Raw genomic sequence first — 17,419 nt, 5'->3', positions numbered from 1 at the left:
GAGCTTTTTTTATAGCAAAAGGGCTAATTTGGGAAATTGTTATTCGAACATCGGTTGAAGAAATAACAATATATTTTTTATCAATAGGGATTATATCGCTGATCGGCAACACCGGAAAATCTGATTTTTTACTTTTTTTTCTTTGGGGGGATGTATCACTTAATAGATAAAATCTATTCGGGTTTTTGTCTGGCGGCCCCGGGGCCATTATGCCTTATTGTTGTCTATTTATTATTATTTTTGAAATAACCACTCACTTGAAAAGGTTTGGGAACTGTGCAAGAAGGTTGGGAACTACTAAAGAAAAGTGTCAAATGTTTCCAATTTTTTTTATTTTTTTTTATTTTGTTTTTTTGTTTTCTATTTTTTATTATATATAGACGAAACAAAAGCACATATGTGATGTACGCGTTAACCAGTTTTAGCAATAACACTGAAAAGACAGAAGTTAAATACACAAAAACACCGAAAACACCGAAACAATTGAAAAAACGCAGACGAATAGAAAACACGCACTACACTGAACACAAGTCGACTCGTCTATGATGCATATAGTGCAAAAGTTCAGCTGAGTGGGCAAATAGATTATTGATAGAAATGTGTAGAAAGTGTCTTGTTAAATATGAAAGCGTCGGATGCTTTATGGGCAGAAGTAGTGGATGCAGCTGCATATCATGGGCACCGATCAGTTAAAATGTTTTCAAAAACATTTTCATACTTTTAAATCATTGACGAACATTTAAACAGTCACTCGAGATTCCGTTGGCAAAGGTAAAGAGAACACTCTTGTAGAGCATTCTTCAACTGCCACAGCAGAGTGTATATCACATTAGAAAGGGGGAAGAGAGAAGTTTCTTTATCCTATCCAGTAACGAAATGTAGATAGTCAACAATCTCTATGAAACCATAAATTTATCTTCTTCAAACATAGAAAAATCTTTCGAGTTTAGCGAAATCGAAGAAGCTGCTAAACATAACTACCTTTACATCAGAACTATCCTAACAACTAATAAATAGCCATGTAAACAGCTTATAGTAAAACCAGCGAGAACTAAAAGCATTGTCAATAAAATAAAATTTACCGAGATACTAGAGTCTAGTAAAAAAATTTTCGGCATTAAAAATAAAAGTGTTAACAAAATCGCAATATACAAAAATGACAATGTCGGAGGCATAAGCGAGCCCAAACGTCTTCCGAATTTGATACGTGGTATATTCTTTAATTGTACCCTAACAAGTAATGCCTATGTAATCACTGCATTCTTGTACTCTCTTACTGAACCAATTCAACGGCGCGGTCCTTATAGACCAAGAACCTTTTATTCTAAAGGTGAATTGTAAATTTTTCTCATTTTCGGAAAACATCTTTTCCAAGCCATTACCTGCGGTAGTATAAGCTAAGTTTGAAAATCACCTTATCGTGGAAACCCTCACTCTGGAATTGATGAAAGAAATGCACTTGAACAACACTAACCCAATCGCGCTTTTAAATGTTGAAAGTAAATTAGGAGACGTTATTTGTTACCTTTTAGCGTTTTTCAATGATTGAAAGCAACCATTCTTATAAGAAGGGACGAGTTAACGGAAACTTTATCTTCGTTTCTCTTACAATACTTTCCATTTTTCTGGTCGCTATTCTTCTTATCGCGATGTCGCGACAATTTGCTTCAACAGCACTTTCCATGAGAAACAACGTCTGCGTGCCGAAATTCTTGATAATTATAAATGTTCAGGTATCTATTAAGAATGTTGGTACTCCTTGAAAAATAAATGTAATCAATAAGCACGTTTGTAATAAAACGAATTGTTTATTTTGAAAAATATTTTGCTGAAGCAAATTTTATGGCAAACAAATCAGTTGCAATCAGTTGCAATAGAGTAGCAGTGTTTTATTTAACTATATAACTGTTTATTTTGTGTAGAAAATTTATGACTGGTCGCTTTGAGAGTTCAACGAAAAGATAAGTACAAAAGGTTTTTTGATACGCAAAAAAATAAGTCATGGATATTTCACTTCATTTTGGTAGATAAGCTTTGTGACTGATCGTTTCGATAGTTCAACGAAACGTAATATAACGTATTAAAAAACGAGGTTTCTAAAAAGTCCCTGCGTTTTTCAGTATACTTTGAAACATAGAATTGTTTTGGCGCAACATGAGTTTTTACATTTATTCTATGGGCACGCATAAGCACACGCAAATACTTCTACCATAGCGCTCATACAAACTCGCAAAAATGTATCCAATACATTCTAACATCGTACGCATATGTTCGCTCTCTTACGGATCTTAATCTTTAATCTTTAATCTCTTTGAAAGCGTTTGCTTTGTGAGAATTATACGACTATAAACCACAGCAGCCGTCGTCATTATCACCACGACTTCTCAAATTCTCCTTCAATTGACCCAAGTGCTTTAAAGTTTACTTCGCACTTTGCGAACTGTTGACTATTAATAAATGATTAGGAAGGAATAATATTAGGACCAGTAAATTTCTATTACCATCTGTTTTATTTTAGAAGTACGTTTCTAAAGGGTACATATCAAGACAAATTAGTACGTTTGCTGTGTATAGAAATAATCACGTGATGATATTTTAATGAAGCTGCTTATTTCTATCGTGTGATTACCGTTTATGATCTTTTCTTAATATAATTCCTATCAATATTATTTTCTGATCTTTATTTTATTATACTAACTTTATACATATGACAGTTTGGTGATTGTTGTCGAAATTTGATTTTATATATTGTAGTGTGATCGCATATGGTGGCATCAACTTTGAAGTGTGACAAAATTATGCAAAATCAGCATAATTCATTTACAAAACGAAAGAAAAAATTATATCACACTTCAACTAGCTGAGAATTGCGTTTCGTAATGCAATACGACGTTAGGCGCCCTCATTAAATTAATCGGTTAAAATTTTATGCTTACGCTAACGATAAGATATTTTTGTAAAATTTAAGTATAATTAACCGTAGTAAAATGAAATAATGATAATTGTTGTAAATTAACAATTAAATAAAGCGTTCCATCCGCCTAAATCATCTAGCTAGGGACAACTTTTAGCCGATCTCGCATTGGCGCTAAAAGAAGTTGGCAGTCTTGGCGGATATTTCCGCCGAGCAGCTTAGAAACTTATTCTATACCACTACCAAAGTCACCCGTAAGAAAAGATTTGTAGGGAATATTTCTGTAACTTCTCTTATAAAACAATTTGGATTACTGTAGGCACGTGTTTAATATAGGAAAGGAACAAAAACATAGGTAACTTAAGTTATTTCACAAGACACAGCCATACCAGCACGAAAACGTATTCTCTCCGTTGATGATACCTTCTTAGTCATTCTTTATCCGTTCGACTTGGTTAATGTTGGTAACTAACAAATCCAACTAATGATGCTGCCAACACACTACGTTTTAGGGTTCGCTGGACATATCATTATTGTTATTTTTATTATCATTATTATTATTACTCTCATAGACTACAGTGCCCAAAAACTCAAGACCAAATTATATTTTTTCTTTTTTGTTGTTAATATTATTAGTATTAATTTAGTCAGAGAAAAAAATGCTAAAAGTAAACTCTTAAAGCACTAACATTGATGACTATCGAGTTGATTGAAAACTGTACCGCACTTGCGATTTTTAAATTTATTTATTGTTTCAAATCTATTCTTTTCATATACACTGTATTAACAGTATATAACATGTATTAAAATATTGTAACATAAACCGTCTTTTATGATATTACGTTACTTCTTTAACACCTTTCGAAATTAAAAAAAGTATCAAATAAATAGCGCCATAATGTGTTGAAGATTGCGTACGGTCGTTCCAAAGATTACGTTGAATATGCGATGCGTTTGGGATTGTAATTTGTGTTACGTGCATTTAATGATATTCAAGTGCTTAACAATCAACATATACATATTTTACATTTGTCTGTACATTTGCATTATTTCCTGTTTGATTTTCTCTTTCAGTACTCATATGTTTGTAAGTTCATAAGCTGCCTTTGCATAACGTGGCTTTAATTGAGATAAGCGACTTGACATATCAGACGGTGACGTCTACACTAACAAAATAAGAGAAGTATTAATATATTATTATTTTTATTATTATAATTTTAGACTAATGAAATAACTTCTTAGACTAAAAAAAAAAAGACATTGAACACTAGCAGCACAGGCTATCGGCTCTAATATAAATAAATGTACATTAGATAATGAGCTTAGTAGTATTAATAAATTAATATATAGAATTTACATTCGGTTCTGAACCTGATTTTAGAAGTCCAAAGGGTTGGTCGCTCCAAATGCAATGCTTCTAGCCAAGGAAAACTTAAGGCAGTCGCAGAAAATGTGCTTTATAGTTAGAGTTTGTCCACAACTGCAGATTGGGGAGGAAGATTTAAAGTATTAATATAAATTTCCGTTGGCATAAGAAAAGTATTTATAGAAATAAAAAGTGCAGATGCCTAGAAAAGCAGTCGATAGTGGAAACCTGACAACGAACCGTTAAACAAACGAAGTAAAGTTGCAGAGAAACACAAAAAAAGAACTCGGTCGTTAAGAGGAAGTCGGCGAGTCAAGTTATAAAGTCGAAGTGTCGTTAAGTAGAAGCCGTCGAGTACAGTCATAAAGTCGTAAAATCCTTATACCTGTTTGCTTACTTTCATCAATTCTTCATACTTAGTTAATTTTTAATTTGAATTACTTTTATCACCGATGCGTAAGCTCTTATCGACACTGATATACTTTTGCTATACATCCTAAATGCGAAGTGTTTGGCGGTAAATTATCATAATGAATTACAATTAATAATTAAACCACAATTAAACCACAGTTAGCAAAATTTCTTTAAAAATTTTTCCACTTAGAACGTTTGGGGAAATCCTTTAAATAGTCTTTCTTCCATCTAGTTGCAAATATACAATGAAAAATTTCACATTTTAAGAATCTTACATTCAAAGAATGGAATGTTAAATTTAGATGATGACATTTCTTCTAAAAAGTGAACTGACGTTCAAAGGTATTAGGGTCCTGCAACAGAAGGGTCTTGAATGCAGACAATCTTTTACGATAATTAACTTAATAGCAAACTCTGTTAAAATAAAAATCTGTTTGTTTGTTAATTTTTTTTTACTTCGGCTTATTAAATGCCACGTGACGAACTGATCCACGTTGCTACAGACTAATCCATTTCGGATGCCTTCCGAGATTCTTTCGGCATCTACTTTTATGATATGCTGAACGACAGCGACGAGAATAGAACTTAGAAAAAGCAGCTAGAAAAATTTACGTTGAAAAGTGATTAATAGCTTCAAAGTGCATTGCTTTAGAGGCAAAGCAAACGAACAAAAACCATAACTCCATAAGGTCTATCTCCATAATCAAATAGTCTTCCTTATATCAAATAGTCTTCCAAAATGTACACCTGTTTTAACAATTGGACGTTGCAAATTCGTTCTGGCAGTAACGAGACCATAATTGGTTGGGTCCTCTTCTGTTTATATAAGAAGAAAATTTTACATGATCGAAATATTAATTTTATAAGATTTACAAAGAATTAAAAAACCATGTCTAACCATATGTATGATCAGCAATCAATCAACTTGAGTCATTGCAAGTATGAACATGATGAAGTGTAGTAGAAGAAGAAGTTCATCACACAGAAGAGGCTGAAGAAAACGTTATTCGTTAGTCAAACTATATGATTGAGTCAGCCTACGATATATGCGGATTATGCCTTTTGACTTGATGAAGAGATTAGAGACAAGTATGCTAATGCCCCTTTGATAGATAACATTTTAACAATAGTGTCCTATTCGGTAAAATGAATTTCTTGGCAAGCTGCAAGAAGACTTTTTTTAAAAGTTACAATTTTAATTTACCGAGATTTAGTATTTGTAAGTGAGTGAGTAAAACGGAAGAAGCGAGAAACGCAAGATAAATTGCTTAAAGCTCGAATATAACTGCAATATCTATCCAGTACGTTTTCGTAAATATGAGATAAGTAAATTTGAGTAGATTTTCTGATCGTCCATATTATGTCGGCAGGTGTTCTTAGCTTGAATTTTGGGGAATCTGCAAGGAGAAGCATCAGTCATTGTGGCTAAAAGCGGCTAATTTCTTTTTTCTTCAGCTCTCTGGCAGAAATGCCTCGAGCAGTATGGCTAGTTAATTTATCTGAAGAATCAACGTGTCTCCAGTTTTTATTGCTGAGTCTTAAACGATTGGTGAAATCCGTTCTTCTTTGAGCATAGTTTGTTTGTGGGAGAGCTCAAACAACAATGTAAGGAGCACAGCTAATGTCGAAAGTTACCGTAAGCAATTAAAAATCTTGTACTCCAATTTTGGAGCCGAAAATTATGAGTTGGTATCTTGAATTCACTTTGCTCGTCAAAAAAACCAATCGCGATGATAATGGTTTCCTAACTATATACGCGCAGCATTTAACACAACTTGATTGATTCTTTCTGTTTTCATTTGTGTTATTTGAAAGGATGCTAAAGAATTTTCAAACTGTTTTCGAAACTGTAAATTTGTTAAAAATTTCTTTGTGTAAGAAGTCAATCACATTGATACTCGTAGCTTCTTCCATGGATTTCCGAAACGTAAAGAAGTAAATATGTATGCCGTTCCTTGCTGTAGCGTACTTTTCAACGAAGTCTATATGTAATTACTGTAATTGTCTTCCGGTTATCACGTCCTCCTTAGAATTTGTGGTATCCAAATTTTCTATTAAAATTCTTTCATGTCTTTCATTTTTTTTTATTATATATAGTATGTTTGAGAAACCAAAACATTTTCTATCCTTAAGAACAGTAATTTGCTCGAATTTTCCACAATTATTTTAGTTGATTTCAAATATTTTTCATCGCAACAACCAGTTATCTCGCAGTCTACTAGTGTTTTTACATCTTGCGATAAGCTTAATTTTTCCATCGTGCATGATAAAATATCAGTTGTTACACATTCAGTTACTTTCCGGTCCGCTTGTAATTGTAATGACCATATTGCTAACTTTCTATTCAAATTTTTTATTGATGTCAAATAATTCACACAGTCCACCACTATAAAAGGCATCCGTTCTCTATATGCCTTGAATTTGTTTATTACGTTTACAGCTGTTAAACACTCCTTTGATGTCTCGCTATAATTACGTTACCAACAATTCAATTTCATAGAAAAATATGCTATAGGATTTTCTACTTTTTTACACTCATGCTTTTGATATAAAACACGATCTATCTCATAATTTGATGCATCACATTACACATAGAACCGCTTCGAGAATTTGGAACAAATGGAACACTGATGCCGCTGACAAATGTGATTTCAGCAAACTAAATGCTGCGTCAGTTTCTTGTGTTATGCAGAGTTGCTTTTTTTTTTTTGATTATTCAACTAGCGGAGCTGATATGGATGCGAAGTTTTTTATAAATCTAACATACTATTTCGCAGTTCCAGGAAACGTCCCAACTTTTTTCATCAATCTAAAATTTCGTAACTTCTGTGTCGGTGGTACCTTTTCCGTGCTAATTATAAAATCACCAATTCCGATTACGAAGCCTATTCATTTTAAGTTTTAAGTAGTTTTTTATTTGATGTTAGCGCTGTCTACTCATCTATGATATAAACAACCAATACCATTCTCTTGAAATTCCTGTCGCTAGCAAGTGGAAATCTTTTAGATCTCTTTCCACGAAATTGTATATTGTGTCTGTGGACGCTACACCCTAAACACACAATCTCCTACGGTTAAATTAGCATTGCTTCCATCGAAGCAAACTTCCTATTTATCAATTCTTTTTTTTTTTTTTTTGTTATCTAGTAATGCTTCTACACAGGTCTCAATAGCATTTGAAACTTTTGATATTATTATTGCCTCTTTTGTATGCAATGTCCAATGGTAGTTGGTTGATTGGTTGATTTTGATTCATCGCCAGCATGTTTTCTTAAGCGGTCGATTCTTGCACTGAGTTTTTCTTTGATTCTGCCACTTGGGCGGTAGCGATTGAATCCATGTAATTCCTTGTCGCTTCTTGCTTGTCGACTACGTAAGTTATAGTGACGTCTTTCTTGCTACGAATTTTTACCTCATTGGGGAACTTGAAGAGTTATGCATCATTCTGATATCTTAATTACTGGAAGCCATGATTTTTATATATTCGATTTTAGCTCTTTTCGTCCGTATTTATGATGTAGACCTATTCAGATCATGTAGTGTGTGTCGCTTATATAAATTTTTTTTTGGTTTTTGGATTATGGTTAAAGTTGCCCATATATGTTAAAGTAAATAATGGCAATAAATATTCAATGCATAGTTATATGAAATAATAACTTATGCTCTAATTTACAAATTAATCTTAAATAGAAGTAAGACAAAACAAAACTTTGATTTTCAGCAAATGACATCCCGACGTTTTAGATAGCCTTTATCAGTTTTTTATGAATTGAACAAAAAAGAAAATGTTTTATGAGACTAAATTTAATATCACGTTAAAGTAGTTTCTATATACATTCCAGTTGATCAGGGTTATGAAAAGGTACTGGCAATTCACAGTACATTCAACATCATGAAATTTAAATCCTATAAACTACTGTATACTCCGATCTATCGTGATGTGACATGCATAATATCTAACTTCCTGAATAGATAGATAATGATGCTTTCTACATAATTTTTTTACCATTAATCATACGTCATTATGTAAAGCATCTTAATTAATTTTATTTGCTGATAGCTGAAGTCAACATACGGTTTGTGTGCACAACTACAAGACACACGATATGTTAGAGTGAACACTTAGTCATTGCGAGTTGGAGTCGTAACTCCTTATCCCCTTAAAGTATTTGACATATGTAGCTGTTATTACATGTAAATCCACAATTAGTAATTTTCCTTTAATGTTGACACCGTATTGTCATCAATGTGCATGAGTATTTAGATGTTAACATTGCCACGGCTAAATAGAGTTACTGAAGTGTTGGATTCTCAACCCGTGTTTCATGCCTTTCTAATTCTGCTCACAACAGTAAAAATTCAAATTTAAAACAAAGCAAATAACAATACGAAGCGGACGTTACAGCAACATCAACTTTCTTCTTTGAAAGATCAGTTTAGGAAACGCTTATATTATTTTACGGTAGCGGGGCATTGTTCCATACTCATCCTAAGAAAAGCCAGATGCAGCCTTAAATGATAAATTTTACGCAGCGGGCGTCTGTTATCAATAAGCTCGTTTAGCTTAGTCAAAAGCTTTTAGCTTTTTCGCGTTCGATTTTTCATTTCGTTGTGTTAACGGCAACGAATTGTCAGTGAAATAGCGGGAAACCCGGGACGTCGATTATCGCCTACTGATTCCAAGGTTTGATAGCGGATGGTAAGACAATTGTTTATCCCCTTCCACGTTGATAACTCTGCACCAGGTTTTTTTTTCTTGCTATAGTTTAAGTTAGCTTTCGAGTAAACATGTTAAACACTTGTAGATAAATAGTTAGATAGTTTTGGTTTTTCAGTAGGTTTCAGTAGAGGTGCACCAAGTAGATAGTGCAATACTTTAATTTATAATTATAGTATGGTATAATAGTTTAATTTATAATTAAAATAGAGATAAATGTGATGTATATGTAAAAATGTAAGATGTGTACGCTCTTCTATATTTTAAGTGACCTTATTTTTGATGTGCAAAAACGGAAATCACCATGCCAACACGGTAACATCCTAGAGTAAATTTTATTTTTTTCACTTATTTGAGATTTTTTGCTCATTTACCATAACGCAAAGAATGCAGAATGTTTAAAACTATTTGATACATTCCTCAAATGAGGATATATCTGCCTAAAAATGGGTTAATTCTAAAATGAATATGATAGACGCCGTGATTAACTTTTTCCTAATAATACCAGCGTTATGGGTATCAAATGAAAGAACTTGGAGAGTAGAATGTGAAAAATATAGCAATGCAGTATGCGAGATTCTGCCCCCGTCGAATGTAACTTTCTTACTTGTTATTATTATTACTGTTATTATTATTAATTTGGCCGGAGAATAAATTCTAAGACTAAAGTCTTGGAATTCTGATATATGATTATTTAAATTGCACTTTTATGCTTGAAACGCATGTATTGTTTAAACCGGTTTTGAATAAGCACTTTGCTGATTGCATAATGCTCCCTTTGATGGAAACCGTAATTCCCTTTTACTTTGCAAACAAAATCGAGGAATATTATATAGTTCTTACTTCCAGAGTCAATGTCTTCACCAAGGAAGTCAAAACGACCTTTCACAAAAGTTCGTCTCGTTGCACATCCTCCATACGTGGTATACAAGCTTAAGTTAAGAATTGTCCAAATAATAGTAAGTAAGCTAAAAGTATACATAACTAACTTCACTTCTTGCTTAGCTGTCAAACGTACAACATTATAAATAGTGACGAGTACTTATTAGTTAATAAGCGCGCACACGTACATTCTCTGGTGCTGAGGTATGCTCAGCGGTACCAGTCTTTCATTCACAAGAATTTTATAATTTTGTTAAATGTTTACATTTATTTAATTGTTCTCAAGTTCTTAATTTTAAATTTCAAGTTTAGCGAAAATTAACAAAACATTGTATCGATTTTTTATACTGTTTTTCCTTGCTCCAGCCATCCGTTCGATACTAAGACTCGATCTTCACCTCCTCATAGTCTAAACTTAACTAACTAAGTTTTGCCTAGACAAAACTTGCCTTACTCTTTGGTCTGATTCCTCTTTGCTCTGGTTACCCTATTCGACCGGACCAGTCTGCCCCTTGACACGGACTATTTGAAGCCAGGTCTTTTACGACTCCCGTCAAGCCTTTTGGGAACCTTACCGCATCCCAATCTCCTTTCGTCCGTCTAGTCCTTTACTTTGTTCTAATCCTTAACCTAACTTAGGCCAAAACGATGGACGACTTTGGCTTCTCACAATATATATAAAAGTGGGTTTTACACGAATTTCTTTTCCATACAAAAAGAATTACAGTTTTGTTGTGGTGTGAAAAGAGAGAAGAGCACAGTTAGTGCAATAGTGTACATACAATTTTGCATGAATTTTGATGATAAAGTATATTAATATAATAAATTTATTTTCCGTAAATGAAATTTTACAAATATCATCAACTGATTCTGTTTATATAAATTAAAACACAAAATGCCACAGAAAGTAATCAACATAGCGGTGTACCATAATGAAACCTTTTTACCACGTCAACGGCAAGAGGAGATATTAACCTTGTTGAAGACCGCCGTTCTTCAAGCATACCGGCTCTTAAGGGAGTTACGTTACCCGGGTTCCACGGTTACAAAGTCTTACAAAGAGCTGTGCGATATGTTAACCCAACAGCATTCTCCTCCACTGGCAATTTTGCAGGAACGACAAAATTGTTTTGAAGTGCACAAAAAGGAGGGAGGGTCGTTGTCTGCTTGCAAGGGTAAAAAGAATTAGCAATGGATTGTCATTTTGGTGCTCACCTACAATCACTTGTTTTAAGTAAATTTCTTAGGTCTTTGGACGGTAGAATTTTCGAAAGATTGTGTGAAGAAAAAGAGAATCTGGCATTAGCAGACGCCTACAAAAAAGCATTGGCAGTGGAAGCAAAGATATATGCAAACGGAAGGCCACAAAATCAGATTAATTGCTCAAAGAAAAGTTTAGCAAGAATGATTTTAACAACAAAGAAGAGAGAGCGATTGGCAACAAAAACTACAAATGGCATAACGAAAACTATAATAAGATAAAGAGGAAATATGCACAGTGCGGATGCAGAAACTACACAAGCTCTGTAAACATAAAAACAGTGTGTGCTAACGTTTGCCACCACAACGCAATAAACAAGATTCAAATATCACAAATAAGTTATTCAGATAAGTGTTGTTAGCAAGTGTTAGAAAATTTCAATCACAGTTCTAATTTTTTTTTTCCAAAAATTTTTCTGCATCATTCACGTTAAGGATTGAGATAAATCAAAAGAAATGAATTTTCTAGTGGACACCGATAACGCATGTTCATTAATATCAAAGGAAATGTTCGATATTTTTTTAAGAAAACGTTTTGAAGCCTTGTGGAGAGGAATTTTGCGCATACAGCATTGTATTGAAGGTGTAGCGGAACGGTAAAGTTTCAAAACCAGAGTAAAAATTCACTCTTCATGGTTACAAATATGTGTATTCCGCCACTTTTAGGACGTGATTTCATAGATTTATTCGGAATCGTTTTATCAAATATTAATCCAGGTAATCAGATTATTGCCAATATTAATTCAAGCGAAAGTCTAAACGTGTGTACAAAACTTACTAAAGTTGTTTTCTAATGTATTTAGGTATGATATAGGTCTATTCACAAAGAGCGAGGCTTAATCGATTAGAGAACGTAAAACTTATTTTTTGTAAACCAATGCCGTTAGCATTGCATTCTAACATTGAAATGCAATTACAGGAGTTAGTCGAAAAAGAGATTTTGGTACTCGTTAACAATGCAGAATGAGGTACGTCCTTGGATCCTATTATTAAGCCCCTTGAACAAATCCGTATTTGTGGAGATTGCATCTCCACTCGTATTAAATATTTGGAAGAAGTTAAATATTCTCTGCCATTAATAGATAAATTGTTCGCATTACTGCAAGGCGAATTGTATACATTTCGAATGTATATAATCAGTTTTTTTGTATGAATCAGTAGTGATGGATGATTAATCAGTAGTATTGGAGGAAGATTCATCAAAGTAAGGTGCGTGGACACATGTAGGTATTTTCAGCATGGCCCGTCTGCCTTTTGGAGTTAATCCTGCAATTGCTATTTTTTAAAAAACAATTGAAAATGTCGCCAGATATTCCAAACGTTTCTAATTATTTAGATGATATCATCACAAGTTGTATGATGAATGATGAATGATTCAGTGGGTTTACGACTGAAGAGCAGTAAATGTGTGTTTTTAGAGGCAAAGTGTCTTATTCAGAATTGCTTCGGTTTTAAGAGCACAAATTTCAAAAAAGATTTCTGAAGTTAAAGCTTTTGTAGTTATGATTAACTATTATTCAAAGTTTATTCCGAACTTTTCAAAAATAATAACTCCTCTTTATGAGCTTCTCAAAAAGAATGTAAAATTTAAATGGTCTAAAAGATATCAAAGTAATTTTAAGCTTCTAAAGGGTGAAATTACATCCGTTAAATTTTTGGCTCATTTTAACCATAGTTTGTCAGTTGTGTTATCCATTGTTGCGTCTAATACAGCAATAGTCGGAATTTTAGCTCATGAGTATGCCGACCGTTCGAAAAGCCAAAAGTTTTGGTTTGAAGACGCTTACTCAGACAGAAACAAATTATGACACTATAGAAAACGATTAACAATTGTATTCAGTGTAACAAAATTGAGGCAATATTTTATGAGAATTCATTTTAGATTAGACTCTGATCGCGAAAAATGGGGGTTTGCCAGTAATGGCATCAGCACGTCAAAGATATTTCCAGAGAAACCAGTCGTGACCCAATATTATAAAAACTAAGGGAAGGTATACAAAGTAAGAGAATTGACGTTGTAGAAGGTGAGATTTGTTTCTTTTAAATATCGTAAAAACGAACTTTTAATAGAATATGGTTGTATTTTATGTGGTTTTAGAGTTGTAAATCCAATTAAGCTACATACTAAAGTTTTAACAGAGTTTCATTCTTACCATTTTAGAATAGTTCAAACTAAAGCAATGGCTGGTTCCAGATGTGAGATCCTAAAATGAACCGTGATATTGAAAATTGGTTTCTGATTGTGTTGTATGTAAAATTGTTCAAGTTAGTCCGGAAAAGAGCCCATTAACTCCATGTGTTTACCGCGATCTAAGCTCCATATTTATATTTTATATATTTATATTTTCTTATTATTATTGATTCGTTTTCGAAGTGGGTTGAAGTTTTTAACGTAAAAACCATACCTACTATTTGTAATGTCAGTAAATTACGCGATATTTTCAGAAGATTTGCTCTTGTCGACAGATTAATGAGTGATAATAGCAGACGGTTTATTGCTGCGGATTTTCAAATATTTTAAAAAATAATATAAAATGTGTTTTAGCAGCGCCAGGTCACTAAGCAACCAATGGGCAAATTGAAAGGCATAGCAAAACTTTTAAAACGACTACTTTAGCAAATCTTCAGGAAAGTAAAAATCCTGATGAGATTATAAATACTTTTCTTCTCAATTATAGGGCGACAAATTTAGTTGTCTTCCAGGAAAAACTCCCGTAAAGTTGTTGTTAGCTAGAGAAATTGCAACTCATGTCAGCATGCTTTATCCAACCTTAGTTAAAAACAAGATTTTGGAAGCTCAAATTACAAAAAGGAAATCTATAAAGGATCACGTAACATTACGTTCGATTCAGGTAAAATAATTTTTGTTAGAGATTATTCAAATCCTAATAAAAGTTCATGACAAGAAGCAAAAGTCTCAAAATATATTGGCCAGCGATCATATCATTGTATATTAACACGTAACAATAAAATAGTTAAAAGACATGTAAATCAAATGATTCGCGCTACGGAAAAAGGAAATTCTGCAATATGAAGAGATCCAATTGCTCAAGACATCTAAGAATCTTGGGCATCAGCATCTGATGTGGGTGGTGAGCGTGAACGTGTTTCCACGATAGAAAAGCAAAATGAATTTCATAAATTAAGACGTTTGCCATCTTTAAATGATAAAGAATAACTTTTAAAAGATAGTAGCTTTATCTATAAAAGTAAATGGAATTTTGTATTATTAGATAAGAATGCTGCAAAACAATGAGTTGTATATTAAATACTAAAAATTATCTAATTTTAGGTATGAATCTTAAAAATTGACACCATGTTTTTTTTATATTATTAAACTGGATATGGGAGTTGTGGAATAGTGCTATATATTTTTGAGGTTCTATTGCACACCCTTCATAAGTTGTACGTATGTAGGTTAACAATTGCCAAAACGATAGTAAGTAAGTATAAATAAAGAACTTCACTTCTTGTTTAGCTATCAAAGGTGCAGCATTAAAGCTAGTAATGTTATTTGTACTACAAGAGTGTTGGTGCACCCACTTGAATTATTTTTATGAAATCTTGCCTGTTATATGGTATGGCTTTGATGTGTTGTCCGATGCAATGGTTTTCCCTTTGGTTACACGCTAAGTTGCTTCCAGGACGCTATATTAATTGTTGGCTTTGTCGACGTTGGCATGAATTAAATTTTGCGTTAATTATTCCTTGGTGGCAAGTTTGACATTCATTGAGGCCTACAAATTCTGGGTTTATAAATAACGCAGAAGCACCACTGTCGGCTTTTGGGGTCTGCCAACGAGGGATAAATTATTTATATGTTCACTTTTGCTTATACTCAAGTTGCGTTACAGAGACGCACCACCGAAAATCTTCATTTTTATCAATTTTATTCATTTAATTGTTACATTCTTTATTGTCGTAATTATATGCCTTACTTAGGCCACGATCATCGTGAGGATAAAGACATTTTTCATTTAGGTTTATTTGAGATGTTTACACTTTGTAGGATTACCATTTTTTTAAATTCTTTGTGAGTAATGCTATGTGTTTGAATGCTCACAAGTCTTCTCAAGTAAGGTTCTCGGGACTGGATACGTTGATAGGATAGCTATTTACGTCTGGATTTTTATTATATTGGGAAACTTTCTGCCCGAAATTATTAGTTTGACAGGTTGGCGCGACGAGGGAGTTTCTGCTCTCTAAAATTATGTAATTTCGTTTCTTTTGATTCCAATTGTTCCCGTTTGTATTTAGGTTAAACTGATATGGTTTGAACGTGTGTTTCATGATGGTTTTTGCTAATATTATTTTATTTTGGGTAGTAAAGACTAATTGCGTTAGGGTGTTTGTGCCTACGTAATACAGTTCTATTGTTTGGTTGAGGGAAAGTTAAGTCGGGCATTTTATTGTAATACATAGTTTATTGTCTGTATGCAGAATGCAATGACGGCTGTTATTTTAGTCAAATATATTTCTGCTAAATTTCTGCCAGGCTTTTATAAAATTATGGTTTGTTTCGTGAATTAAGATATTATTACAGATTTCTATAATGGGTGCATAAGAAGATTCAACCGTCTGGTTTCAGATTTGTTTTAAGCTGCATAAATCTCTTTTATAAATGTTCCTTTCGCACCACTTAATGTCATACTAAGGTTTGTGTGGATTTACTCGAATGTTTGTTTGGTTATGGAGATAGATTGGCGTGACGGACCTATTTAATGGGATCAATTTGCTGCAAGTTATAACTTTTATTCTTTTTTTTATTATGCTTGCCAGTAGCATTAGTGTTTCGACAATAAGAAAATAGTTATTAATTATTAATTAATTACGTTAATTATATTTCATGCAAACAAGCACAGTTACTGAGCAATGTTTACGTATAGCAAGGATATATGCAATTGATGCCTTGAAAATTTCCCATAATTGTATTTAGAATAAGCTTAGAATATGAGTAGAACATTAGTACACTTTTTGTATATATCCTAATATCAAATTGATGATCTCCACGGCTGGATTTGCTTTCATTGAGTATCTGACATTGACGTTGATTCGATGTTGGTGATTTAATGTGTGTTGAAGATTTCAAAGTTTGAGGATCAGACGTTTGCTGACATGGTATTTGTTGATGATTTTATAAAGTTTTTAGTGTTATGTGTTCACTCATCTAGATTTTATTTAGTTTTCTTTTTTCATTTGGAATGCTTTGGAACGTTCACATAAAATTTTTAATTAATTTTTATTATAATTTTTCACTTATTGAAAATTTTGTATTGTCAACTAAAATCTGTATTTATTAAGATGTTCACTTTTATTCGCATTTCAAATGTAAAGTTATGTAAACATTTTTTTTTTTAAATTTTTTTTTAATGTTCACTTTTTATAATTTTATTATTTATATAACATTTGGGTTTTATGTACTTAGTTAGCCTTTTTATTAGAATGTTAACTTGTTTAGTTAGGATGTTTAATTATATTTTCTATTTACCAGTGTATTCTCTACTTTAAATTTTTTTATGTTTCAACTTAGTTGTTTTTGTCTATATTTACAATTTAATTTTTTTTATGTTGTATTGGTTATTTTTTAGGGTGTTGGTTTCCTTTTTCTTCCGATTACGTTTTGTATCTAATTTTTGAACTATATCTCACTTATCGTTTTGCAAATTTCTTGCTTTCATTTATTCATTTTACTTAACTGAGAGTTCCCAGTTGATGAAACGTTAACATTTAGTTTGCTAAAAATTAGAATTTTGTATTTTTGCTTCTAAGTTTAAATAAACATAAGCTGATAAACCGTCAACTTTTTTGAGCCTTTAAGTAGAAAACACGCAGCGAATGGAGAAAATGACATCAATATACGACGCAT

General features: G+C 32.7%; 1 protein-coding gene across 1 annotated transcript in view; it reads right to left on the bottom strand.

Annotated features, from left to right (window-relative positions):
• The window catches only part of LOC119643665, a 79,104-nt gene extending 62,014 nt beyond the window's left edge, over positions 1-17,090 (bottom strand). The window contains exon 1 of the mRNA XM_038043063.1: positions 16,523-17,090. The gene's annotated coding sequence lies outside the window, so the exon portion shown is untranslated. The remainder of the gene's footprint in view (positions 1-16,522) is intronic.
• Between the last annotated feature and the right edge of the window lie 329 nt (positions 17,091-17,419).

The sequence above is a fragment of the Glossina fuscipes genome, unplaced genomic scaffold (assembly GCF_014805625.2).
Source record: "Glossina fuscipes isolate IAEA_lab_2018 unplaced genomic scaffold, Yale_Gfus_2 61514, whole genome shotgun sequence".
Taxonomy (NCBI): domain Eukaryota; kingdom Metazoa; phylum Arthropoda; class Insecta; order Diptera; family Glossinidae; genus Glossina; species Glossina fuscipes.
The sequence above is the reverse complement of the archived record's forward strand: the minus strand, read 5'-3'. Positions and strand labels throughout refer to the sequence as shown.